The sequence below is a fragment of the Schistocerca piceifrons genome, chromosome 5, assembly GCF_021461385.2.
Source record: "Schistocerca piceifrons isolate TAMUIC-IGC-003096 chromosome 5, iqSchPice1.1, whole genome shotgun sequence".
NCBI lineage: Eukaryota > Metazoa > Arthropoda > Insecta > Orthoptera > Acrididae > Schistocerca > Schistocerca piceifrons.
In genome coordinates, this window is record NC_060142.1 from 465,435,849 (window position 1) to 465,463,607 (window position 27,759).

At 37.8% G+C, this 27,759-nt stretch overlaps 1 protein-coding gene and 1 non-coding gene across 2 annotated transcripts in view; both read left to right on the top strand.

Annotated features, from left to right (window-relative positions):
- Positions 1-27,759, top strand: part of LOC124798029 (probable ATP-dependent RNA helicase DHX35) — a 214,155-nt gene that overhangs the window by 56,319 nt on the left and 130,077 nt on the right. The window lies entirely within an intron of this gene.
- On the top strand, positions 21,627-21,701 carry Trnap-ugg. Its single transcript has one exon. It is a non-coding gene; the product is annotated as a tRNA-Pro (tRNA).

Below are 27,759 nucleotides of genomic sequence, written 5' to 3' on the forward strand. Positions count from 1 at the left end.
TAGGAATTCCACTGTTAAATGCAGAGAAGAGAGCAGATTAGTGGAAAGAGTACATTGAAGACCTCTATGAAAGGAAGGGCTTGTCTGATGACATGACTGAAGAAGAAATTGGAATCAATGTGGAAGACATAGGGGATATGTCAACCTAGAAAGTGTTAGACAGTGTAAAATGTAAGAGTTTTGAAAGTTTGAGAAAAATAGGGGGCAATCTATGTGAAAAGATTGGTAATCTACAATATATACAAGAAGCAAGAGGGAAAAATAGGATTGGAAGAACAAGAAAGAAGAGTTCGGATTAAAAATGGTGTAAGACAGGGACACACTCCTTCACCCATACTGTTCAATCTATACACCAAAGAAGCAACGATAGAAATAAAAGAAAGGGATATTAGTGATAGGATTTGCTGATGGCAGTAATATTCTTAGTGAAAGTGAAGAATTATAGGATCTGTTGAATGAAATGAAGTCTAATGTGTACAGAATATGGACTGAGAATAAATTGCAAAAAACACGAAAGTGATGAGAAGTAGCAGAATGAGAATAAAAATACCATAGCTGGTGATCATGAAGCAGGTGAAATTAAGGAATTCTACTTCCTTGGAAGCAAAAAAACCTATGACGACAATGCGAGGTCGGCATAAAAAGCAGACTAGCACAGGTGAAGTGTATTCCTCACTAAGAGAAGTCTACTGGTAAAACATAGGCTTTAATTTCGGGAATAACTTTCTGAGAATGCACAGTTGGAGCACAGTGTTCTATAGTAGTGAACGGATAGTGGGAAAACTCACACAGAGGAGAATCAAAGCATTTGGAGTGTGGTGCCACAGAAGAAGGTTGAAAATCAGATGGACTGATAAAGGGATGAGGTGGTTCTTTGCAGAATCGGTGAAGAAAGACAATGTGGAAAACGCTGAAAAAAAGGAGGAACAGGATGATAGGACACGTGTTAAGGTGTTGGGGAATAACTTTTGTTGAAGTAAAGGGAGCTGTAGAGGATAAAAACTATAGGAGAAAGCAGAAATGCGAATATAGGCAGCAAATAACTGAGATTGTAGGCTGCAATTGCTAATCTGGGATGAAGGTGTTAGTGCAGGAGAGGAATTTGTGGTGGGCTTCATCAAACCAGTCAGAAACAGGACTGATGACTCAAAAAAACCAAAGAGAGGTGAATCAGGTTGTGGGTTTTAAATCAGAACAACATTAGGAGATCTTATAGATCTAGATATATTAGGAGAGGTTGTGTTTGCTAGTAGCATGTTCAAATGTGGGTTGTTTTCTGTATGGAGGTGGCATCAGCAGTGTTGAATTGGGATCCAAATGGGAAAGGGATAGAGATGGTTGAGTGGGTGAAGGAAGTGGGTAGTATTTTTTTTATGTGAGAGGCTGGGCCTCTGGCAGTTGGTTGAAGGTATTGGTCGACAAGAGCAGAATTTCTTTCAGTGGGAGCACAGTTACCAACCACAATGGGGTGATGTTGGGGTGGCAAGGTCAGTGAACTCTGGTAAGAGATCCTGGAATGGGCTGAGGATTTCGGTAGGGGTTGGAGGTTATGTCGGATGTGCTAGATGGAATCACTGTGACAGAGCTTGTAGATGTAGGAATCAGTTGGCAGGAGCTCATCCCCCCCCCCCCCCCCCCCCCTCCGCCTCTCCAGTAGTCACTGTGATTCATCACAACAGTGATGGGGGCTCTTTCTTCAGGGAGGATGATAAAAGCAGGGGTTTGCTTTGAGTTTGTAGGTGGCTGTCCATTGTTTTGTTGAGAGATTTGTATTCTTGTGAAGGGACTCAGGGGAGAATGGTGAAGCCAAGTTTGAGGTGTAGGGTCACGGTTGGATGGTGGTATGGACTGGGAGAGGCAGTGTTCAGTATTGGGATTAGGTTGGCTGCAGTTGGAGGGATAAGTAGCAGCGTTTCATGCTGTAGCACTTCCATTTGTGCTTTTTGTGTCCTTTAGGGCTGCAAACAAATCACCCCACTTTCTGTTTCAGGTGGAAGTTTGATTTCATCCCTGACAGTCTCAGTATAAGATAACCTATCTCTCAGCAATCGAGTATGTCACTGTACAATTCTCATAGCTTGGTATTGGTTGCTTTTTCTTCATTTAAATAACTAGCACAGATATTCTCTTTTTGGCACTCTCATTTGCATTGTTAGCTGTGATTTTATCTTACTGACATGTAATACTGTGAATGATCTGTACTTTGAGAGTGCCTCTGCAGTCACCATTCAGATATTTACTGATACGTTATCATCTGCAACATCCAGTACACTTATTACGCCTGTTTCTGATTCCACTTTTATCAGCACATCAAGTGTATACATCCATGCCTTATTATTTCCTGTTTCGAAATGATAGCCTCTCTTATTCCATTGCTTCTTTTCTTATTCTGCTCACTAGTTCCTCTTGCAGGCCTACAGTTAGCCTTCATTAGATTTGTCCATGTTTCTCATTACAAATTTTTAATTTTTTTGTGCAATCTTTGTTGCCAGCTTTTCTCATAGGCTGATAATTCACTTCCTGTCCTTACTAGCTTTTGAATTTCGATGTTCCTGTTGCTTCCCACTATAATGTCCATTCCATAATACACTCACTACTAGCTCTCCTGTACGTCTATTCTAGTGCTCTCGTCCTAAAACAGGACACGGTACAAATTGAGTAACTGATTTAATTCTGCTACACATGGTTTCTGATTTATGGTAACCATTTAGCGTTACTACTAATGTTCTCCTCTGTAACCAGACTTCACAGAATACTACATGCCACTGTTTCTAATAGCTATGCAGTTACTAATTTAATTAAAATGTGAACCATTTTGTGTGACCAACTTTATCTGCAGGTGAATTGACTCAGAATCAAATTCTCACTACCAATCTATGCAGGTCCACAGCTCGTGTTATAGTGGCTAGCGTTGCTACCTCTGGATCACGGGGTCCCGGGTTCGATTCCCCACCAGGTTTGATTTTCTCTGCCCGGGGACTGGGTGTTTGTGCTGTCCTCATTATTCCATCATCTTTATGTAAGTGGCTAAATTGTACTGTGTACAGATTGGGAATTTGTACGGGTGCTGATGACCGCACAGTTGTGCACCCCACAAACCAGTAATCATAATTATCATCATCATCATCATCCAACTAATAAAATGCTTCAACTTCGATGATCATCATTTGTTGGCTAGATAGATATTTGGTAACACATCTTTGTGGCATTGTGAGTGTTATACCTCAATAATTACAACAAAATGAAAGTTCGTTATGGATGGCTGCTGCTATTAGCTCATATTTGCTTTCATGTGTCCTCACTTTACAGATGATGTAACATAATGTAAACATTGTTATCTGGAAAGTGTAGGCCTATGAATGCAAAACTGTTTATTAAATTTGAGCCACATGGTATAAGTGTATTAAAATAGTGAAATGGTTCCAAAATGTTCAATGTTGTTCTAAGGCATCAGACCACAATATAATACAAAGTGTCTTTGTAATACAAGGTGTTGAAGACCATAGCACATCTGCTATGTGATAATTCTAAAATTTTAATCATTTATGTGTATCTTACAGCTTCAGAGTAGTTCTTTCTAATGAGAAGTTTGAAATAAGTTGTTAATTTTGATCTTTAATGCGAGGAAATGGTGGCAGTACAGTGTAATTTTCTCAGAACACAACACTGATAAACCAAGACATTATGATCACTGCCCACCCTGATGTCGGATGATGCCGGGTGGCGTTGCGGGCACATGACATGGTAACAAAAGTATGTAAGTGGAGAAGACATGGACAGGGGACCACCCCAGCAAAGATATGGGCTGTAAATGGGTAAATCGGTTGAGATAAATGACTTTGAAGAAGGGCAGATTAGTATTATGCAGAGTCTGTGAATAATCATCTAAAAAATGGTGAAACTGGTCGAATGTTCATGTACTACAGTCATGACCATCTATGGAAAGAGGTAGAACACTGAAACTACCACAAGACACTAAATGGTTGGATGTCCATGACTCTTCACAGAACGTGCAGTTTGTAGGCTTCTATGCTCCGTAAAGCAGGATAGATGGTGGTCTGTGGAATGTCTGTTAAAAGAGCAAATTGCTGGTGCCGCAAAAGTGTTTCAGACCACACCTTTCATCGTACGTGGTTGAACATGGAGTTCCATAACAGACTACCCCTGTGTGTTCACATGTTGACACGACGACATCTCCAGTTAAGGTTGCAGCAGGTGTGGGACTATCAGGATTTGACCATCAATCAATGGAAATGCGTTGACTCTGTGTGAGAGTCACATTTTTGCTGCACAAGGTCGATGGTTGTCTCCACAAATGCCGAGGTGAATGACGCCTCGAAACGTACCTTGCACCATGCACCTTGGATGCAAGGTGGTGGGAACAGTATTATACTATGGGAGACATCTCCTGCACTTGCATGATACGTGTAGTAATTGAAGACATGCTGACAGCTGCAAACCACCTCCCTCCCTTCATACTTTGTCTTCATTGATGGTGATGTCCTCTTTCAGCAGTATAATTGCTCGTCTCTTGGAGCCAGAACTATGATACATTGGTTTGAGGAACCTTGTAGCAAACTCATTTTGATTTCTTCTCCATCCTACGGAACCCACCTGGGTAGCTATCAGGCGCCATCACCGCGTACGCAAATCAGCGGCTCGTTATTCACACAAATTAAATGACCTATGCATAGACACCTAATGCCACATAACCTTCACAAACCTACCAACAAACTGTTGGACCTCTGATAAGCAGAATTTGTGATGTATTTTGTTCCAGAGATGGATTAACAAGCTATTAAGCAGGTGGTCATAATGTTTTGGCTCATCAGTGTATATTATCCTGCACTTTTACACTATTCAGTGAAGACATTCTGGATATTTCGTGACGTGGACCCCTTTACAATTTTTCCGTGTGCTGTGTGTGGGGAGTGGGGGCATACACACGTATCATTTTTTTTCACTCGTTGAACTCTAGGTCCCCTTACAACTGGCTGTGTATATCATTTTAAAGGTTGGGGGAAGACAAGGGTAGTCCACTTCCAATAGGACCATGTCAATTAAAGCACTCTCGTGCTCAAATTAACCTTCAGGTTGAGGGCAGCATTAAGTTTTCTTATTGTTGGCTTTCAGAAACAAACATGTTTCTGATGAAAGTCATAAAAATAATATTATTTACTGATACATTTGTTGTAACTTAAATGGATAGTTGAGAAAAACAAATTTGGCATTAAATATTTGTTTAAGCATAATGTTAGTGATAATGAAAAGTGCTTTTGATTGTGGTCTTATCTCAAATTCTTACCTCAGTGTTCAGACACTTCCCATCTTAAAAAAAAAAGTGAGCAACAACTCCTTTCTCAAAGGTATCATCAGTAACCCAAAAACGTTTGTCTGTTTAAAATTTCAATAGTTTCACGCACTATTTGGGATTGATTAAAACTGTGTATCCTCCTGTGTTCCAGCTGGTAATATTGCATTTGCACTTGTCACCATTCCAGCTTAACTCTAAATACACATTGAGGTGCATTTCAGATCTTTAGTGTGGTGTTACTTATCTCTTACCACTTCATATTTTTTGTAAGCTTGCTTTAAGATTCAGGTGGTTCAGCTGCACTAGTTCCACATTTGAATCCCAGTTGGCTACTACACAGTTTTAATTTCCCTCTGATGTTTGTATCAGTATCCAGTGTACAAATAATTGAAATATTACGCACAGAGGATGCACATACTTGGATGTTATTTAATGAAGTTATATATTAATTTGAAGCTGCAGCACTTCTGCCAGTCTTGCGCTGGTTTCTGCAGTGCTTTTATTACAGGTATTTTAACTGTGTTATACTAATGGAGAAATCGTGGTTTACTGATTTTATGCTCTGCTGGACATGGAAAATTATGTGCTATTCTCCAGAAGTTGAAAATTTATGAACCAATCACAAATGAAGGATCAGAACCAATTCCAGTTTATGAGTAACTTTCCGAAACTCCAAGGTAGCAGGCAGTTGCACGGGTGAAGGAGGTGTTTTGCATTAATGTAATTCTTTCTCAAATAGCTTGAGGGGAAAGGAAGGGGGAAGTGGCCCTCTGGATGTTTCCATATGCACCCAAATCTGTGGTACTCAGATGTCAAATATAAGGGAAGCAACAGCATTGTTCTCTTCTAGCTTTTAAAATGTTGAGTATTTTTTGAAGGAGAAGAAAACACCATTTTGAACGAGACCATCTATATATGACTTTAATATTGAGGAAATATGCTGTTAATTAACTAGGGCAGCACTCATGACCTACCCATTCGTCCTACTGGCAGGCAATCTCTGATGCATTTGAACATTGCTCAAGAACCTTATTAAATGGCAGGTTTTCAGGTGATGTTGGTGCAGATGGCAATCTGACATTTTATTAAGGATTTTCAGAGGTTCCACTAATCAATCTTCGTGAGTCACTGAGCATTTCCTTCATCGAGCCTATGCTGTCTCCATTACAATAATATTAATGTGGCCAGCATAATTACCAGTTCAGTGACAAACGATAATGTTCCAAAAGCAAGATAACTCCCTATCAACTGAGGAAGGGAAAGGCATCACCTTGTGCCCTGTCCAGTTCGTTTTGGTCTTGACGATGTAAGAATATCAAATTTGTCCCTTCTTGCAGGTGGCAGTGGTGGTGGTTCAATATTGGTCAGTTGAGAGACTAAGAGGGTGCCCAGGGGTTGCAACACACAAAGAAAAAGTGTAGCATTTAAATGTTCATATGTTTGAAAATCAGAGCCTTTCCACACATTTTTGAGATCAGCCCCTGACACTGTATTCACACAACAGAAAATCATTGTGGATAATGACATTTAAAATGCTGATAAACATGCAAATGGGAAATGGCATCACAAGGCAGTGGCAGTGACAGCACCGAGCAGATTGCAACAGTGCTCATGGAAAACTGTTTAATCTCGCTGCATTAAACCAGTAGTGCTTAATTGCAGTGTTTGTCAAAGATAATGAACACCAAAACTGTAATGATAACTCAGGGCAGAAAATGCATGAAATCGAATACTACATTTGTTAGTATCTTTTGGATGCTCCATCTAGCCACGACCACCTTTCGAAAATATAATGTATTAAGCTGATAAAAAAATCTGTTCAGTAAGTGGTAGCTGGGGAACTCTTATTTAACGATATTAAAATTCGCAAAGTTTTGGAGCCAGTGGCTCTTCTTCTGGCAGGGGGTTTGAGACAAAAGAAGAGGAGTAGAGGACTGGTGGGGGTGAGATAGGAAAAGTGGCCCATAAAACCAGATCAGGGAGACGTACTGAATGGAATGAGAAAGAAACACTCACAGCACAACTGATGTCCGAAGCGAAGCTGTTGAGGTGGACACATTCTGGTGTTTAATGACCTGTGAGTACTGTTTCTCATTAAAATTCCAACCTTTTGCCAATTGCTGAGAAGGGATTGACCATGTTTTACCTGCTGGGACATAGGAAGCGGATAATGGTTTTGTTCTCATTGGTTTTCTTATTCTGGTTTGATGCTAACAGGCGCAAGGATGGTTGTGTTTCATATCAAGATGCTTATTTGTAGGAGGAGGAGCTATCCACATTTCTAACAGATTCTAGTAGTGGTCATTGTATTGATGAAAATAGAAACCTCTCTCATAATGATAATTTTGGAGATCAGATTTCGAGATATTGCTCACCAGTTCTTTAGGAATGTGGCTATTTTCACTTTTTTTCCAAATGTTTCTTAGTGGGGTTAATCCATACGTGGACCCTAGAACACAAGAGGTCTAAGTGCAAGTTTAATAGTTTTGAGTAAATCAAAGTTAAAGTTTGAAAAATTGTTTTTATGTGGAATAAAAAGTTTAATTATATTATGAAAAGGAAGGTTGTCACTCACCATATAGCGGAGATGCTGAGTCGCAGATATGCACAACAAAAAGACTGTCTCAAATAAAGCTTTCGGCCCAAAAGGCCTTCGTCACCCCCCCCCCCCCCCCCCCCCGCCCACACACACACACACACACACACACACACACACACACACACACACACACACGAGTGCAGTTTCAGGCAACTGTAACCACACTGGGAGCAGCAGCACTAGCACATGATGGGAATGGTGACTGGGATTAAGGTGGTGGCTAGGGAGGGGAGAGGAGCTATAGTAGGGTAGGGTAGGGATGGCGGACATTGCAGTACAGCTGGGGAGTGCGCGGGGATGAGGTGGAGAGAGGGTAGGGAAGCTTTGTGCAGTCGGAATGTTAGACAGAGGACAGAAGAGAGGCGGGGAGGGGGTAGTGGAAAAGAAGTAAAAAGATTGGGTGTGATGGTGGAATGAGGGCTGTATAGTGCTGGAATGGGAAAAGGGAGGCTGGATGGGTGAGAACTAAGCTACTGTTTGTGGGAAGGATCCATATGGACAGGCTGTGAAGCAGTCATTGAAATGAGGGATGTCATGGTTGGCAGCATGCTCAGCAACAGGGTGGTCAGTGCCTATCTGCAACTCAGCATCTCCACTGTATGGGGAGTGGCAATTTTCCTTTTCATAATATTGTTACATTCAATCCTGGGTTTTCCAATGTTTAAGAAATTTTAATTAAGTTTTTGTATTTCAAACTGTTATTCAACTCTGACATTCAGTATCGCATGAAAACTTTATTGATTTTCTTGATATTGGGTTTTTAAAATATTTTTTAAGAAACAATGTTTGCACTTATTTTATCATCAAGGTCTTCATCATAAATTTTGTCATGTTCTGATTCTTGTACTCCTTCAACAACTGCCGTGGTTGCTTCTGTTGTCATGTTATGGGGCAGTCCAATATAGAATTAATGGTGGATTGGTGGGACAAATTGGAGAAGTTCCATGAGATTGTCATATTTTTCTTCTTCAGGTTAGGTTTCATACCCACCAGCTGAAGAACTGGAAGCTGTGCCGGGAGGCGACCTGATCTGGGTGAAATCATTGGACACGCTTTGAATATCTCAATACTTCCTGATATGTTCTTGTAAAACAGAGTGGCTGGACTTTTTGAAATGAAGATCTTGCAATCCTCTGATTCCTTTTACTGCTTTTGGAAAGAAAGTGTTGATTTGCAGGATATTAATGAAATCCTCATCTTTCATAAGTTTTACGCTAAACTTGTGGCTTAAAGATGGAACAAAAGCCCACCCAGTCTTTTGGGACATACATGTCTCTTTGGCTTTTTTTTCTTTTTAATTTCTGTGAGCCGAAATGTTGGTCGCATTCATTGTAAGAATGGCCTGACACCAAAAATTGGTGCCACTGTTTCAATTTGGTGTTTCTCAAGACATAAAGCCAAAATTTGGCATTCAAATGGCTGTTGTTCTGCCATTCATAGTTATCACTAAATGCTACTAAGTGTTTCACATCGGGAGGCAGACTAGTGATATACTTAAGGAGGCAGCAAGCGATCTCTTGGCATCCTCTTCCAGCTTGCCCCCTCATGCCACATCAGTCATGTTCACAATTGCCGCATGTAGTAAGCCTTTGAGTTTTGTACTTTAGAGTTGGCATCATCTTGTGAAGGTCGAAACAGATAAAAGTTGTATCGTTGTCATCTGTCTCACTATATTTCTTTTTTGTATCTTTAGTGCTTCTGCTTTTCACAGATGTAATTCTTTTTCTATTTCTCCAGCTTTTTTTCATTTTTTCCATTTTTTTCATTGGTACCATTCTCTATTACAATGTGCAGCCTGTCACAGGTTACACAGGTGTCACTTTGGGGCCTGTGAAAACTTAGTTCCGATTCATCATTGAAAATTTTTCTGCAAAAACTTTCTCAGGCTTGTTTTTTTTGTTTTTTTGTTTTTTGTTTTTTTTGTTTTTTTCTCCTTTGCAGAACTTACATTTTAGATAAATTTAAGTCGGGGTTAAGGTATCTCACATCTGGAGACTTTTCCCAACTATAATGACTTTGATATTGAGAGAAGTTCCTCATATGTTGTGTGATTATTTTGATCCTATGGTAAGAAATTTTATTTGCTGGTTCCTTCCTACAGCTTTGATCCTGTAAAGGCACTCCACAAGTTGTTCCCTTTTTTATTTTACAACTACATTTCTCCTTTTTTTTCATCCTTTTTTTTCATCTTTTTTTTTTCATCCCTTTTTTTTCATCTAGGATTTTGAGAAAAAATGTTTTGCATATTGTGTATCCACCTAGCTTAAATATATATGAAACACTTTTTCTGTTTGCAACTGTTTCTTTGCTCGTGGGATGTTATCAGTACATTTATACCAGCAGTTGTGGTTGTATGGTTGCATTTCTTTTTTCCTATGTATTTTATTTTTTCTGTCAACACGTGACTGATCTGAGTTTCTTAGCTTCTTTCTTTGTACTTGTTTCCAAGCATGAACTCTGACTGTTTTTTTCCTTCTGAGGCTCTGCAGGAATGGTAGGTCTTCCAGTGCTTCTGCTTCACCACTTTTGGAAATAAAAACTAGTTTTTAAATGGAGAATATTAAAAAGGGTTCAAAAAGTTTTTCGAGTAACGGAATACACACTCGTGCTTCCTTTATCCTGCTCTGGTCACTAAACAGAATTTGACTGCGCTGTCACGTGTCACTGGGGACCTACCAGAAGCTATAGATAAATTTACTACTTTCAGTATAATACCAATAAAATAAGTAGGTCCCTGAGGCAAAGAGTACTATCATCTCAAAGATTTTCAAATAGAAGCAAAGGAGAGCTTTATAATGGATAGATAGATCTCACTTAACCTCATTTTACAATGATTTCAGTGTTATTTTATGGGCTTAATTACTAATTATTTTAATTTAAAATGCTAAGGTAATTTTACTGTTGATAGTTTTCAGTATAATTGTGTAGCTACATTACCTGAGTCGGAAAGGTTGTCATCAATGTTCATGCTTTCTCTAGAACGACAAGGTACTGAGTTGTGTATTTTTCATTCACAGTTGAAATATTACATTGCAAAAAGTTGTTATTCCTTATGTGGAAACACCACACTTATTGAGGAACTCTTAAATGGCTTGGAAAGAACTAGGCCTAAATACGTAGGAGCTGCTTGAAGTCGGAAGCAAATTGTAACATGTGACCAGCAAAACAAAACAAGTTAGCACGAAAGGGATCCAAATGACACATAGACTCCTAGTGCTCTAAGAAATAAACTGTCTGTTAGTTGGTGAAGGGGTGCTCTGCTAGGTGGTAGCACCTGTCAAGAAATCCACTTATATCTCTTTACTGTTCAAAAGCTTACTGTTTTAACTACTATAATTTCAGTAAAACTGGAAATTTTAGAAAATGTCACTTAGACCCCTTGTGTTCTAGGGTCCACATAAATAAAGTATTGCTAAAATTTTAAGTACGCCATTGTGTTAGTTCTAAAGAAGGGATCCACATTATATAAGAACGTAAATAAGATGTTAATTAAGTCTGGTCTCTGTCTTTGTTAATTGATTTTGCAAAAGTGCTTGTGTGCATGTCCTGGCATAGTTTGAGGCTGGCTTGAACTGTAACATCACACAGTTTTTGAGATTGTGCTCCAGAGGAGCTGGTGGTGGACGGAAGGACCCACATGTCTTGGGTGTGAAGCAGTAATTGAAATTGAGCATGTTGGGCAGCTGCATGTTGTGCTACATGGTGGTTACCTTGGTTCTGGACAAGTTTGGCAGTGGCCTGGCCAATCATCGTGGTGGTCAGCAAGTCAGCTGGTTGGTAGTCTTACCAACATTAAAGGCTGTGCAGCTTTTGCATCAGAGTTGGTATACGACTTCTCTGCTGTCACAAGCAGCCTGGCATCTTATGGATTAGTATAAGCCTGTGACAACTGGAGTGGGAGATGCTGGGTGTGTGAATCTGGCAGGTCTTGCACCGTGGTCTGCCACATTGATATAATCCCTGTGACAAGGAGTTGTAGTGGGAGTGGCATAGGGATGGACTAGGATGTTGTATATTGGATGGGCACTGGAATGCCATGTTAGGTAGGGGGAGAGGGATCTGGGTAGGATATCCCTCATTTCAAAGCCCTGGCAAAGGATATTGTTCAGGTGTTTCAGTCTAGAATAATGTTCGGTGACTAGTGGGGTGCTTCTTTGTAGCTGATTCTTGGGGGTGATGGGAAGACTGGGATGTGTGAGGATATGGCATGGGAAATCTGTTTGTGGACTAAGTTTGGAAGGTATTGCTGGTAAGTAAAGGGCTTTGTTAGGCCTTCACCATATTGGACAAGGATGTTCTTGTCACTGCACATACATCATCCATGAGGGGCTAGGCTGTATGGAGGGGATATTTTGATGTGGAGGGGATATTTTGGTGTGGAAGTGATGGCAACTGTCGAAATGCAGGTAATGTTGGTGGTTAGTGGGTTTAATGTGGGCAGAGGTGGGGCTGGAGCCATCAGCAAGATTGAGGTCAATGTCCTGGAAGGTGGTGCTTTGGGTACAGGAGGGCAAGGTGAAGTTTATGGGAGAGATTATGTCTAGATTGTGAAGGAATGTGGACAGGTAGTCCTGACCCTGAGTCCAGATCATGAAGATATCATCAATGAACCTAAGCCAGACTAGGGGTTGGGAATTTTGGGAGACTAGGAAGGTTTCCTCTAGATGGCATAGGAGGGTGCCATATGGGTGTCTATTGCTGCGCCATGTATTTGTTTGTAAACCTTCCCTTCAAAGGAAAGATAGTTGTGGGTCAGGATATAGTTGGTAATGTGTATAAAGAACGTCGCAAAGACGTTGGAGCGCGGAGGTGGGGGGGGGGGGGGGTGTTTGATAACGGTAAGGCAATGGGCATGAGGGATTAATTGTACAGGGAGGTGGCATCAATAGTGACGAGTAAGGATCTGGGAGGTAAAGGTGTCTGCATGGTGGAAAGCTGGTGAAGGAAATGGTTAGTATCTTTGATGTAGGATGCTAGATTGGTTGGTGGTGTTGGTGACCAGGAATTCTTTCAGTGGTAGCACAATAGCCAGCTTAAATGGGGTGTGCACGATTGTTGGTTTTATGGAGCATGTAGAAGGTGGATGTGTGGGATGGTGTTGGGGTGAGGAAGGAGATGGATTCTGGTGAGGGGTTATGGGGAGGGAATATGGATTTCGGTGGGAATAGGAGGTTATGTTGGACTTCAGTATGAGATCATTCTGGCAGAGATTGTCGTTGGAGGAGTCAGATTGTTGGTGGAGGCCTTCCATCGGGTAATCACTGTGATTCATAACAACTTTGGTGGTTCAGCATCAGTTTTCAGGTTGTGTATAGCTGTCCCTTCCTTTGCTGAAAGGTTACTGTTCTTAGGAAGGGTCCTGGGGAAGAATGGTGAGACGAAGTTGGGATAAGGAATTCTTGGAACCTGGGAGGATCTTCACCCAGCAGTTTCCCCTTCCTCTATCCTGTCACCCTTTCCCAATTCAGTCACTGACATTCAGGTGCAACTACAAATTCGCAAATTATGCGAAACACGAAAAAACTAGTGGCAGTGCCAATATAACTTTTCGGTATGTATGAAAAATATTCTAGCAGATGACGAGTTGTCATGTAGTAGTGATTGGTTTGATAATCAACACTGTGTGGAAACAGGGTGAGACCGACAAATGTGTGTGGATTTTTGATATGATTCAAATTTTGCACAGATGTCCTCATTGCAAAGGGATTGACATATATTTTGGCTTTTATATTTTTAGAAGCTATTATTTTTGAGAAAATCTTCATATATTTCATCTATGCTCTACTCTGAATGACTGTTACATATGGTGAAAGCATAATGTCCCGGGTCTAAGAGGCTAGATTTGAATCTGATTTTGAGGAAACCTTATTTCATAAAATAATTAATATTTTTGTGTTATTGGATAGTTTGCAAACACTAAGAAATTTGTTGTTTTATTTCATTAGCCCTTAAGAGTGATCTAATTTCTCTATTGTGCTTAAAAGTGAATATAGATTTGCATTTTACAGTAAGCTGCAATGGCATTATTCTATTACTTAACCTTATTTTAACTTCTGTATTATGTGCTTTGCGAGTGTTAAAGTTGAACTTGTTAAGAAACAGCAGAAATGCACTTGCTGCAACAAATGAATGGGGTTGATATGTGTGCACGTCATGTGACTTTGATTTCTGGCAATGGGCTTATTTACCTGACATTAAAAATATTTGTCTCAAGGCTAGCAAACAAGTCCATGATTGAGTGAGACTATGGGCAATGTGCATGGTTCACTGCATGTGTGAGTTGATGAATTGGTCATAGGTCGTATCTGTGTGGGCACCCAAAATTGCACTACTGGAGAAAATTTATTTTCCTGCTTATAATACTTTGGAGTCAGGCAAAATATGCATGGTCGATAAGGTATGAATGGCAGCTTTCCAGATATGGACATGGTACAAACACATTCTTGAATTATCTCTGGAGAAATTAAACTTCTTGAGACTCTTCCATTAATTCATCTAAATACTGTATACACCATTAGCAACATTGTTCTGACACTATTGTTCAGTGTTAATAACAAGCCTTGCGGAGTGTTTGATAACTCAGCATGGAACTTCATCCATGGGCGACATGAAGTATCAGAACATTTGTTTATGTATGAGTGTTCTTACACTAGAAAGGTGACACAAGCTTTTGGTTCTTCCTCATGCTGCTAAGTAGTTATCAGTTATTTACTTGATTATTGTAATTTTTTCTGACAGGTTAAAAGTTACTAAGCTGTGTACATATGAGGTCTGTTCAAAAAATTTTGCACCATTGGTGCATTGAAGTGAAATGCTGTTGGCATCTCTGCATAGTCTTGTGTTTAGTGAGTAACTGCCGGAAGTTTCTTTGTTGTATGTGTGTTAGTTATTATTCAGTGCTGTATTGAGTAGAATGTTGTCGCACAGTTTCTAAATTATTAGATGGCCGAGTAAGACGAGCAATGCGCCTGCATTAAATTTTGTTTGAAACTCAAGAAAACCTACACACACACACACACACACACACACACACACACACACACACACACACACACACAAAATGGTGCAGGAAGCCTACAGTGATCAGTGCGTAAGCCGTTCAGTCTTCACAATGGGTCGGGAAAGATTCTCCAGTATTGAAAAAAGCTCTTCAGGTTAGGTTAGGTCAGGTCAAATGTCAAAGCCATGCTGATAGTTTTCTTTGACTTTGAAGGATTAGTTCATCATGAATTCATGCACAGGGATAAACAGTTAATTGATGGTACTATCGGGATGTGTTGCGATGCCTGTGAGAAAAAGTGAGAAGGAAATGGCTTGAAATGTGGTGAGACAATTCATTGCTCTTACATCTCTGTAACACATCCTCACATTCATCCCTGTTGGTGTTTGACTATTGCACAAAAAAAAAATCACTCTGCCTCATCCTCAATATTCTCCAGACCTGGCTCCTATGGACTCCTTTCATTTCCCAATTGAAAATCCCATTGAAAGGATGAAGATTTACAACAATAGATGAGATAAAAGAAAATTTGCAGATGGCACTTTGCACAGTCCAGGAAGAGGTGTAACAAGACTGCTTCCGGAAGTAGAAAGCAATGGGTGTGGTGTATGGGTGTGGAGGAGAGTATTTTGAGGACCATGCACAATAAGTAAAAGGTAAACATAGAAAAATTTTGTGGACAAAGTTCCAGAATTTTTGGAGCAGACCTCATATGACCTAGTTGGATGTGATTACTGGCATTTTAAGTTTCCTGGTGGAGCACTGGTTGGTAATTAAATATTTTATATGATGCAAAAGGCATTTCCTCATTGAAAAATATCATTTATGTAACAAATTTTAGGTTAAGAATTATATCACTGTTCCACACACTTGATACGAGGGTGCTAAGTCTATGTACCTATGACAAGCAGAACAAGCAGCAAAATGTCCTAATTACCCAGTGACAGTGCTTCCAGGTGCCTGTTGAACATTGAATGGTTAGTTATCCTTCACCCCTCTCCTCTTCAAAGAACCCATTGCCTGAGGATGTTTGGTTATGTTATGTTATGTTATGTGGTTTATTCATCTCATTACATACAATTTTCAAATCATTTGATTTGATGTACAGGAGACATGTCAAGGTTTACAAAAGAAACTTTTTTCACTTTTTTAAGAGAACTACAAAAGTTTACATTATATTTTACATTTCTAAGTTACAGCTACACATGTACATAAAATAATAAATGTATTACAATCCCTGTGTTCAGATTGTGAAGCTGTCCTCAATGAATTCATCGACAGAATAATAACACTTTTCCACCAGGAGAGTAAAGAGCAATCTTTTCAGTGAACCAATCTCCATTTTAAATATATTACTGCCTTTTATTTTATTGAAAATTTTTAACCCCATATACTCTGGCGTTTGGGCATAAAGTTTTAAACGATGTGTTGGAAGTTTGAAGTTATCTCTGTGGCGAGTGCTGTAGTTGTGGTCAAAACGGAAATTGTCTAGTGTATGTTGATTTCTATATAGGAACACCACCATCTCATATATGTAAAGTGAGGGGATAGATAGTACTTTTAAATTTTTTAACAGTGGTCGACAGGATTCCCGTTTTTTTGCAACACACATGTTTCTAATTACTTTCTTTTGTAATACTAGGAGCCTAGTGACATTTGCTGAATTTCCCCAGAAGATTATGCCATAACGAATAACTGACTCAAAGTAGCAGTGATAAACTATCTTTCTGGTATCTATGTTTGTGTCACCTGACAAAATACACATTGCAAATGCTAAGTTGTTCAGTTGATTTGCTAAGTAATCTATGTGTACCTTCCAATTTAAATTTTTGTCAAGATTTAGGCCTAAGAACTTCACGTGGTTTGCTTCTGTGATATCCTGATCATTGCAAGTTACCTTTATTTCACTCCTTTCTACTGATTTAGCTTCAAATTGCATCATTTTGGTTTTAGTTACATTTAGTTTTAGTCCATTTTGATAGAACCAAGATTCAAGTTTTTCTAAAGTGTTTTTGGCTTTTTCTGGAATATTTTCAGATACCTCATTTTCAATTAGAACTGATGTATCATCAGCAAATAAGACTGAATGAACATCAATAGCAAGTGGTAGGTCATTTACGTAAAAAAGAAACAGATAGGGACCCAATATCGAACCTTGTGGGACTCCTTGGGGGAACTGTTTTCCAGTCTGATGAATAATTGGTTCCATTTGAAGTTAAAATTACTCTTTGTTTCCTACCTGACAGGTAAGAGCTAAACCATTTTAAAGCAGTGTCTCTGATTCCATACATCTGTAATTTGTGGAGGAGTAATGCATGGTTCACTGAATCAAAAGCTTTAGTCAGATCACAGAAAATACCTGTGACCTTTCTACCTTTATCTAACGTGGAGCATATTTTTTGGATAAACTCATTTATAGCATTCGCAGTGCTTTTACCCTGTTGGAATCCAAACTGGTTTTTAAAAATTATGTCATTTACAGTAAGAAAGTTATTAATTTGTTTTGCTGCAATCTTTTCAAACACTTTAGAGAAGACCGGCAAGAGAGAGATAGGGCGGTAATTCCCCATATCTTCTGTCGATCCTTTCTTGAATAGAGGTTTGATCTCACCATATTTCAATACCTCTGGAAAGCATCCCTGTTCATAAGATTGATTTATAATAGTTGACAGTGGTTGGGAAATAATATCATACACATACTTGATTACAGATGTTGTTATTTCATCCCACCCATGTGAGGTTTTGTTTTTTAGAGACAATATTTCCTTTTCCACATCCCTTTGGGTTATTTTTTCAAATTGTTTAAAAGATGTGTTCTGGCTGTTTTCCAAATTTGTGATGCCCTGATAGAATGTCATATCCACATCCGATCTTACTACGTTTAGGAAGAATTCATTGAAACAACTTGACATCTGAACAGGGTTTACTATAATTTCATTTTCATGTCTAATTTTCAAAATCTCATGAATTTTTACTTTGGCTCCTAGTTCAGACTGAACAACTGACCACACTGCTTTTGTCTTATTTCTGTGTTCTCGTATGAATTTATTATTTGCCATTTTTTTAGCTGCCGCTACAACTTTCCTAAATACAGCTTTATACTGTTTGACATAAATGACAAAATCTGGATTTCTGTTTGATTTTAACTCATTGTGGAGCTCTCTCTTTCTGGCACTAGAGATCTTTATTCCTGTTGTAATCCATTTGAGTTTACCATTAACCTTCTTTTGCTTATATCTACGAGGAAATGATTCATTAAATACCTCTAAGAAACAATTTAAGAATTTGTCATACTTAATCGAGCTTGAACTATTGTAGTCTACAGGCCAGCTTATTATACTTAATTTACTGCGGAATAAATCCATTTTACTTTTACTGAGATCCCTTTTTATACACACTTCTGGAGACTTTAGGTTATTTGCTTTTGGGAGCTCAATAAACAGAGCTGAGTGATCTGAAATACCCAAGTCTAAGCAGTATTTGTGCTTATTTCCACTGTCAAATATGTAGTTAGTAATAATATTTTCAATGCAGGTCACTGATTTGCTGTTTTCCCTAGTGCCTTCAGAAAAATTTAGCTTGAAACCAGATTTCTGAATTAAGTCACGAAATTTTGTGGAATCATTGCTTTCAACTAAGACATTTAAGTTGAAGTCTGCTGCTATAACAACTTTTTTCTTACTTTTACAAAAGCTAGCAGCTACCTTATAATTATTAATACTATTTAGTACTTTTATACTATCTTCTGTTAACCAGTGTTCATTTAGGCAGATTATTTTAATATTTATGGATTCTGAAAGCAGAATTTTTAGTTCGTCGATTTTTGAGAATTTACGATTTGGTAGTTCTGCCCCTAAGCCATTTATATTCAAGTGCATCAATAGATCATTTTTTCTTTTAGTTATTTCGCGTGCATCCTTTGTTTGGTACCTAAACTTTTTATTTTCAGTTTGAATTTTTTCTTTGTCACCCCTATCACAATGAATTAGTTTCCCTTGCTTCTTAGGACTTTACACACGTCTATGAACATTTTACCAAGGTTCACAGAGCCTAATCTATTCAAGTGCAGGCTGTCTTTTCCCAGACACTTGCAGTTTAAGAATTTGTTTGGGTCAATGAATACTGCACCGAGTCTGTTGCACTGTTCCCTAATGCCGGTATTTATCCTGTTGATGTAAGTATCACTTACCGATCTTTGGTGAATGATTCCACTAATTACCAGCCTGTCTTAGCAGTGCTCAGAGGTTGTGTGTAAGGATAGTGCCACACTGTGTGGCCGCATGGTTTGAAGCGCCATGTCAAGGATTGCGCAGCCTCTCCTGCTGGAGGTTTGAGTCCACCCTCGTGTGTGTGTGTGTGTGTGTGTGTGTGTGTGTGTGTGTGTGTGTGTGTGCGCGCGCGCGCCTTTGTCCACGTATTTGTCAAGATTTCCAGTTCATGATATAGCCAGTTTGAAGTTAACTTACATTCTTATTAGGTGAACACTATTTATTGACGCGTATTTTTTCCTTCAGATGAGTAGACATAATTCCGAGATTGAAATTTTTACACATTTTTACCAATACTTTTTCCAGATTTGTTTTGTTTCCTTTCTTGTTTGACTTAGTGTGTGAACAACTCAGTACATTTTATGTGCATATTTAAAGGGAATTGTTCTTAAAATGTTGTTAACACACTTTACTTTGATCATGGAACCAAGAATGTATCGCAAAATTACAAATGCGGCAACTGATGGGGTGTGCTTTTTAAGGATTTTTTTTTGTCTATTTTACTTCTCATTGGGCTACAATTTCTGTAATCCAAGGGGTTCTCATGTGGTAATCCTTGCAAGACAGATTTGCGCATGTGCACGCATACGAGTGTGTCTCACATAGTTTGTAGTATTTTCGTGGAATTAAAAGTGAGTTAATATTACTTGAGCCAGAGAATTTTTTTGATTTTATTAATGAATTGGCCTCAAGACTCAATCTTTTGTCTGATTTGGAATTTAGCATCTGACTGGTTTCCCCAGAATCCGATAGCCATGTTGCTCCTCCATTGGCAGAGGATTTATCATCTCCTGCAAATATTTCATGATTACTAAAACCCTCCATTACACTTTCAATAACATTGTTTAGTTAAAAAGTTCTGTGATTGAAACTCAGGTGAAAGCAGGGGTAAATGAGTTCAAGAGTTTAATTCTTTCCGCACCGCTGGTCAGCAGACTTTGACAACATTGCCACTTATTAGAAATCGGTCACAAGATGTATTTTGTTGAATAGGAATACTCTTCTGCTATTCCTGCTTTGTTAGGATCTATTCTTCCTGCCTTCACTACTATTCAAATTGTTGTTACCGCCTTAGTGAGAGGCCCTTACAGTGTGCTGTTACATGGGCCAGGTGAGAACTTGATTTTTAACAAGGTTGTTACTCTTCTCCCTCCTCCTCTGTCACTTGCACAGTTAGGTCTTGGGCTCGGGATTGGTATAGTGGAGTTGGTAGGTTTTTATTTATTTATTTATTTATTTATTTTTTTTTTTTTTTTTTTTTTTTTTTTTTTTTTTTTTTTTTTTTTTTTTTTTTTCAGAGAATGGGTATAGCTGAACTAACATGTTTTGATCAATATTGAATGTTCAAGTATATATCCTCCTTTCTTTTCCTAATGTGGTTACAAATTGGTTCTTTGCTAACTTTACAGTGTCAAATTCGTGATAGCTAATTATATCTAATGTATAAAAATGCTAGAAATTCTGCAAGGTGTGTGTTTTAATGTGTGATCATAGTGCCATGAATAATGTGGTGATGTTCATGTTCTGTATTAAAGGTAACGAAAGCTTAATATAATTAAAAAAATTATAAATAATGCAGATCATGTATCTGGTTTGTTTCTTCAGTGGGAATTATATTTCTAATAAAATTATTTTGATGATCTATAGTAAAGTCTTACAACTGATAATTGTTTCTTGAACAAGAAAATAAAAATAAGTTTTGGCTATATATTGTTCTCAGTCCTAGTTTATCTCAGAATAACCTCTAATACGTGCTGCCATAACACACAAAATTGCAGCTGTAAGAACTGACAAAACTTCCTCTTACACACAACAAAAGGTGGTTTATGGAAATTCAGAATTTCTACCTGTAAAAACCAGGAAATCTGAAACCTTTTAATGGAATAAAATCGCCACACTATTACAGTAACAGTGTAGAAATAGTAGACCAGTGTGTCAGCAGGAGTCTGAGATGTTTCTGTAGTACGTAGCTTGTCGCTATCTACTCAGGCCAGTTGCCAGTGTCTTATGAAAGAGACCTGTACACATTGTCTGCCATCTGTAATGTGTTGCAGTATTATTTCTGTTTCCAGAATGAGATTTTCATTCTGCAGCGGAGTGTGCGCTGATATGAAACTTCGTGGCAGATTAAAACTGTGTGCCAGACCGAGACTCTAACTCGGGACCTTTGCCTTCCGCGGGCAAGTGCTCTACCAACTGAGTTAGTCTCGGTCCGGCACACAGTTTTAATCTGCCAGGAAGTTTCATATCAGCGCACGCTCCGCTGCAGAGTGAAAATCTCATTCTGGAAACATCCCCCAGGCTGTGGCTAAGCCATGTCTCCGCAATACCCTTTCTTTCAGGAGTGCTAGATCTGCAAAGTTCGCAGGAGAGCTTCTGTAAAGTTTGGAAGGTAGGAGACGAGGTACTGGCAGAAGTAGAGCTGTGAGGATGGGGCACGAGTCGTGCTCAGGTAGCTCAGTTGGTAGAGCACTTGCCCGTGGAAGGCAAAGGTCCCGAGTTCGAGTCTCGGTCTGGCACACAGTTTTAATCTGCCACGAAGTTTCATTATTTCTGTTGTCACTTTAATCACCTTGTCACTGGAAACTGTCATTTTTGATATGATTGTTGGAGAAAGACACTTGTGAATATGAATTTTTCCATTCCAGCAGTGTATACACAACTTATTGTGCCTATTGGATATTATATTAATGATACATGGTGTATGTACTGTAGTTGCTCTCATTGTGTCTGTTCCTATGATGAGTTATATCTCCAGTGAAACAGCTTTTCATTTGCAAATCTGTCAATTGAAAAGAGCTTTTATTGTGTGATGGTTTATTCTGCATGTTCACTTACTATTCTCTTCTTGTTTTCTATTCAGGTGAAAGGCCTTCAGCATCTGCAGGGATATTATTTTGTTTAGTTGTAAATATTGTGAATCCTGTGATATAATAAAGATATCTGCCACTATGGTTGGACAATCTTCCTCCTTTAGCAGGTTGCTTTTGGGATGCTTAATTCTGTTATTGTTATACTTCTTGTACATGGATGCCAAACTGTATTCTCGTATTCAAAATTTTCCACTCCGGAGAAATATTGACAATATGTCCGTACTTGATTCAAATTCTTATGGCTCCTGTGATTTTTCTCCTTTGTGTGATGTAACTGTTAAATCTATAATGTTAGACCATCCCAACCATTATTTGTTTAGCCCAATGGCTACATTATTTGATAAAATATTTAGAATACATGAAATAGAGTACATAACACCAAATATGATAAGTGTGTTTCATGTGTTAATTGCTGTGGCATCAGCTAAATGTGTAGCATCTGGTTCTTTGGTTACACGCCGGGTTGGAGTTGCTTTGTTTTTGATCAGAAGCATGTTGGATGAACTTGATGGACATGTTGCAAGAGCACGTAAGAACATACACGGTGAGGGTTCAGAAATTGGCTCAGTGGGCTTTTTTGTGGATGGCTTGTGTGATGCTCTAGGAACAACAGCTCTGCTTATTGGTTGCCTAATATACCTAAAAAACAATCCACCTAGAAGAGGTTACACTCACCTTCAGTCACTTATTCCGCAAGTAATGGATGCAACAAAGGAAGTAGGACCAGGATTTGTTTACAAAGGCAAGATCACATCAAAGAAAGTTTTTCAGACATTGAGCTGTATTGGAGCACAACTACTCCTCAGCTCAACTGCTTGGAATCGATACATTGCCCTCTACCAAGATCTCCTTGAGCGAAGAGCTGTTTCTGATGCCCAGGCTTCGTGTCAAATACAGGCATTCCGGTCTTTGCTTATGTGGGTGGTGGCATGGTTGTGGCGTATTTTTAACCCGCATGCTTTAATCAATGCATTACTTGTGGCAGTTTTCTGTGATAAATTGTGGGAATTCTTATGTGCCATACAGTATGTGGGTTTCCTCATTCTTGTAAGCATTGTATGTATTTCTGAAATGCATGTACAGGAAGTCCAGTCATTCATTTATAAGACCCTCACTAATAGTACAGCTGTTTAGCATCAGTATTTAAAATGGCAATGTCTCAGTATATTTTTATGTATGAAAGTCACCATCTTTCAGTTAAATTATTAGAAAGAATTTTGCATTTTGGGGCATTTATTTATATTTATTTTACTTTTGCTCTGCATATGCAAGCACTGTTGCAGCTGTCTGACACATTGTTTTGTATTATTATTTTATTGTTGTGTTTATGTTGTATGATGAGCATTTTGTTTTTTGCTGTTTCATTTGTACTGTTGGCTTATTTGCCTATGAAATGCAGTAACAAAAACATTGCATAGATTTTAATTTATATGTATTATAACAAGAATGATGATTAGATTTGAAGATGTTAATAAGTTAATCAGAATTTTTATTACTGCGTTCAATGAACTGTTTTTGCATCTAAAACAACTTACATGGAAGTAGTTTCTGACATGATTTGTTGCATGTGAACCTGAACTGATATACTCCACAGGATTTTGAAGTTTAGTAAGAAGAATGCATTTATGCTTTTATGTTTCGCATTAGGAAACTTAAGACTGCATTAATTTTTCTTTAAAGAGTGCCTTGCCCTTAATGCCACCCTTATATGTGGGACTATTAGCCTGTAACTGAAATAATGGTTTGTGAGTCACAGTATAGAAATGCCTTACAGTAGCTATGTGTAGATGGAGGTAGCAGTGGGAAGCAAAGATTGGGAGGTACACAAATATAGGACTTATAGACAATCACATACCTCTGAGTTGAAGTAATAAACAATGATCGATGTACTGAAGGGGAATATAATTTTCAAATTAAGCTTTTCTTTTTCATTATTGAGAGTGATTTGATAGTGTTTTCACATATTGTATGTCAGAGTGGGTATACTATCCTGGCATATTTCATTTTCACTTCATAGGAAAAACTAGCCATAATTTTTATTATGTAGAAGGAAAAAGCTACGATTGTATCAAAAATATGCCCATTTCTATTAGTACACTTTATAGTTTTTTATGTTTAATGTAGAACAGTCTAATTTTTGCCCATGAATTTCTTTTCATGAAGAACCATAAATGGGATGTGCTGTTTTTAAAGATCTGTTATTCATTACATTTTTGTAATGGTATGGAAGTATAGCAAGTACCGGTAGAAACACAAGAAAAACTCAAGGATCTTCTTTCTTTCTTGTACATGTACACTTGCATGGAAACTGATTGATAGATCACAGATTTGCAATTTTCATATTGTTCTCTACAACTAGCACTTTTAAGTCATTTGTAGTTATGAATTTACTAAAGATCTGATAAGTGTCATCTGTGATGGTGTTAGCTGTATGATTACAATTTAACATGCAGCTCTAGTGCAGTATGTATCAGTCAGAGAGCCTGAATATTTCTGTGCTACAGCTTAGCTCTTAATTTTATTTGGATATATTGCCATTAAAATTTCATATTAAAATATCAATCATGTATTCTTGAAACAAAATAGAACCTTTGTAAACTTTTTTAAACATCACCTGTTAAGCCTCTAGTCATTAATCCTTCAAAAAGGGTATCAGCCACTGTTTCAGTTGTACTTTCAGCCTTATTTTTTATTTTGATACATTGTAAACTGGAAAGAAACCTAATTTGTGACTTAATATTCTAAAATATATTACAATAAATACCATTTAAAATATTACCACAGTGCTGTAGAAAATACTATAAAAACAAAGGAATACTTGCAATATGAATATACTTATGTCTTCTTTTGAACTGATAGCATGGTAGCTTTGAAGTAAAGAAGACTGTTGCATAGTTCGAAGTCATTTTAAGGAAATTTTTATACCGAAAAGGAAATTTAAAAATTTTGCAGATTGTAAAATTAATTTACTACGTAAAATTCAGGTATTCATATTTATTGTTGTTTGTACTTTAAAAAGGTGTCTGGCATGTATGTTGGTCAGAGAGAAAGAGATGGAAAAAAATGTAGTCACACTTCCTGCCACATGCATATGGAAATGAACTTTCTAGACTGACTGTCAGCAGAATGTTTTCTCTTTTGCGTTTATGTTATATGTAACTGAGTATTTTGTAGGCTGTATGCAAATTTACTAGTCGGCTACATTTTTGTGGCTGTATTATCACATAGTCCTTCAGTAACCTGTATTTATTCTTCCTTTATAAATGTAATGGCAATGTTTTCATGCATTTACTGTCTATTACTGTATTAAGCAGTCTAGTCACAATGAATTGCTTTTAAAATTAATTTACAAAATAACAGTATTGTGCAGTTAGATGTCTTCCTTATATTTGTAGCAAGTGTGTTGCTCACACTGTAGCTGCAACTGGCTGCTTAACTTAATGAAGTTATACTCTCTTAAGTGTGGTAGTATTTTTATACACCTTTTAAAACTACCTATTTTTTGAGAATTTAAAGTCATATATGTTTTCTATTTAAACTGTTACTTAATTGTTTCATGCTATTAAAATACATTTTGCTGAAATTTTGTTTATAGATTCTTATGGTCTGGGAATAATGTTTTCCTGACAGAAGTTGAATATGCTGTTCATTTAGCATGCAACTTTGTTACTAATTAAGTTACTATTTGCAACAACAGGAATGAATAATGTAACATCAGAATATAAGAATAATTTTAATTGGTAATGAATTCTACACTGTTGTTCCACACTGTTCAATAAGTTGGCAATATGTTCCTTTCGAGCATCAGGTGCAGTGTTGTTTCCTATATTGCTGCTAGCATTTGTTAACTTTCTTCTTGTTAATATTTTAGCAAATGTCAGTATTTTGAATGGAAAGTTTCCATATAACTTATTGTTCATAAATGTAGCATTTCTATGTTTACAAGATCTATTTAACTTTTTACATTTCTACTTGTGAAACTTAGTGTATTCAGTCAAAGCAATAAAGGATGAAAGCCATACTTGAAATGGGCATTTTTTATAAATAGTATGTTGTGTTATAATAATTTGTGAAGTTCAGAACTTCAAAATCTTGATTTCATTGCTGATTTGCTGATTTAAACAAGCATGCTATTACCGTACACATAACACTAGACACACTATGTAATTTCTGGCTTCTAATAGAAAAAATTATTCTAATTTTAATCTTGGTTCATCTGTAATGAGACAGTCATTTATTGGTTGTACAAAACTCACTCAATAACTATAATTCTTGTAACTGAATTAAAGAGAGAGGGAGCAAATTGCAGGTGAATTGTTCATGTTAATAATGAAAGTACTATTCATATTGTGCCTGCAGTTTGTATTTTCTGTACCCATTTTGTGGTTGCTCGGTCTGTTAGACAAAAAAAGCAATAGTGAAATATTTGACACTGTTTAACAAAAACACTGAAAAAGAACATTTTAATCTATTGACAACTCGTTGGTTGTAGTATTTGGCGTGTGGTCTCCTTTATTCGTAAATTATTTGCATTCAGCCAGCACTTTTCAGTCTGCTGAAGAATTTGCCACACACTGTTTGTGTATTACCTGTTTTTGCTAATGTGCTAATGTCATTCAGCACATCACATTGGTGTTTACTTGATGTTAATGCGTGATGAGTGGAGATACATTATCAATATTTTAAAAGCACTGTTTCATGTGATGCATATGTGTCTTAAGGTACAGCATTGTAATTCATTTTGTATCGTTATAATGATTTCATGAGTATTTGCGAAACCTGTCGTTAATAAGGCAATTTTTCTTTGAACTTTTTCGGTTTGATCATCCTTTCCAAGAAAAGCTGTATGAGTGTCTTGAAAGTTATTTCCTCCATAACACAACATTTTTCAAAAAAAGCTATAGTCCAGTGTCTGCCCTCCATGCACTGATTACAATCATAGAAAAAAAAAAGTTGTAGGTTATTGTTGTTTGGGAGATTCCAAGCAGAAAGTTTAGTGCCCAAACAGACTTTTCTTCTTTCAGTTACAATGGCAGTTTTTCTTCATGAAGTGTCGGAGTTAAAAGAAAGGATAAGGTGAAACACAGTGCTGGTTTATGAACTATTACTGTGAATAATAAGGGACCAACAAGCTCAATATCACAATCTGACAGACAGATCACCATCATTATTGGTTGACAGTGACACATACCCTCAATCCAGATGAAACTGTGGAGAGGTTTGGAATTTAATCCAAGGCATTGCTATGGACTCTGGTGATCATGAATCTTGTGCCATCATTGCTGCTCCTCATGTTGGCAAATATCTTCAACCAGCAAGATTCAAACAGCTAGCTCTGAATAAAGATCCAATGCACATTTGTACATTAGCAATCTTGGCTACTGAGGCAGACATTCCTCTGGTCGTTCCAGCTTGTTTAACTTCCTCAAATTGGCATATTTTAAGTATGTTATTGACTTGGGATCCGCAGCATATGCTACATGAAAACAACACAGCAAATTTTTATTCGGTTACCAGCATTTTATTGCACTAACTTATGTTTAACATCTGTTATCATTTTGAGCAGTGGAGAATAACATTTGCTGAATCTTACTAAGATGTATTTTATTCTCAAGATCCAATGATTGTTTGGCTACCCTAGTACACCGTAGTTACTTTCAGCCAGGTTAAACTGTGTTCATGGTTTTTTTATCTTGTTACATCAT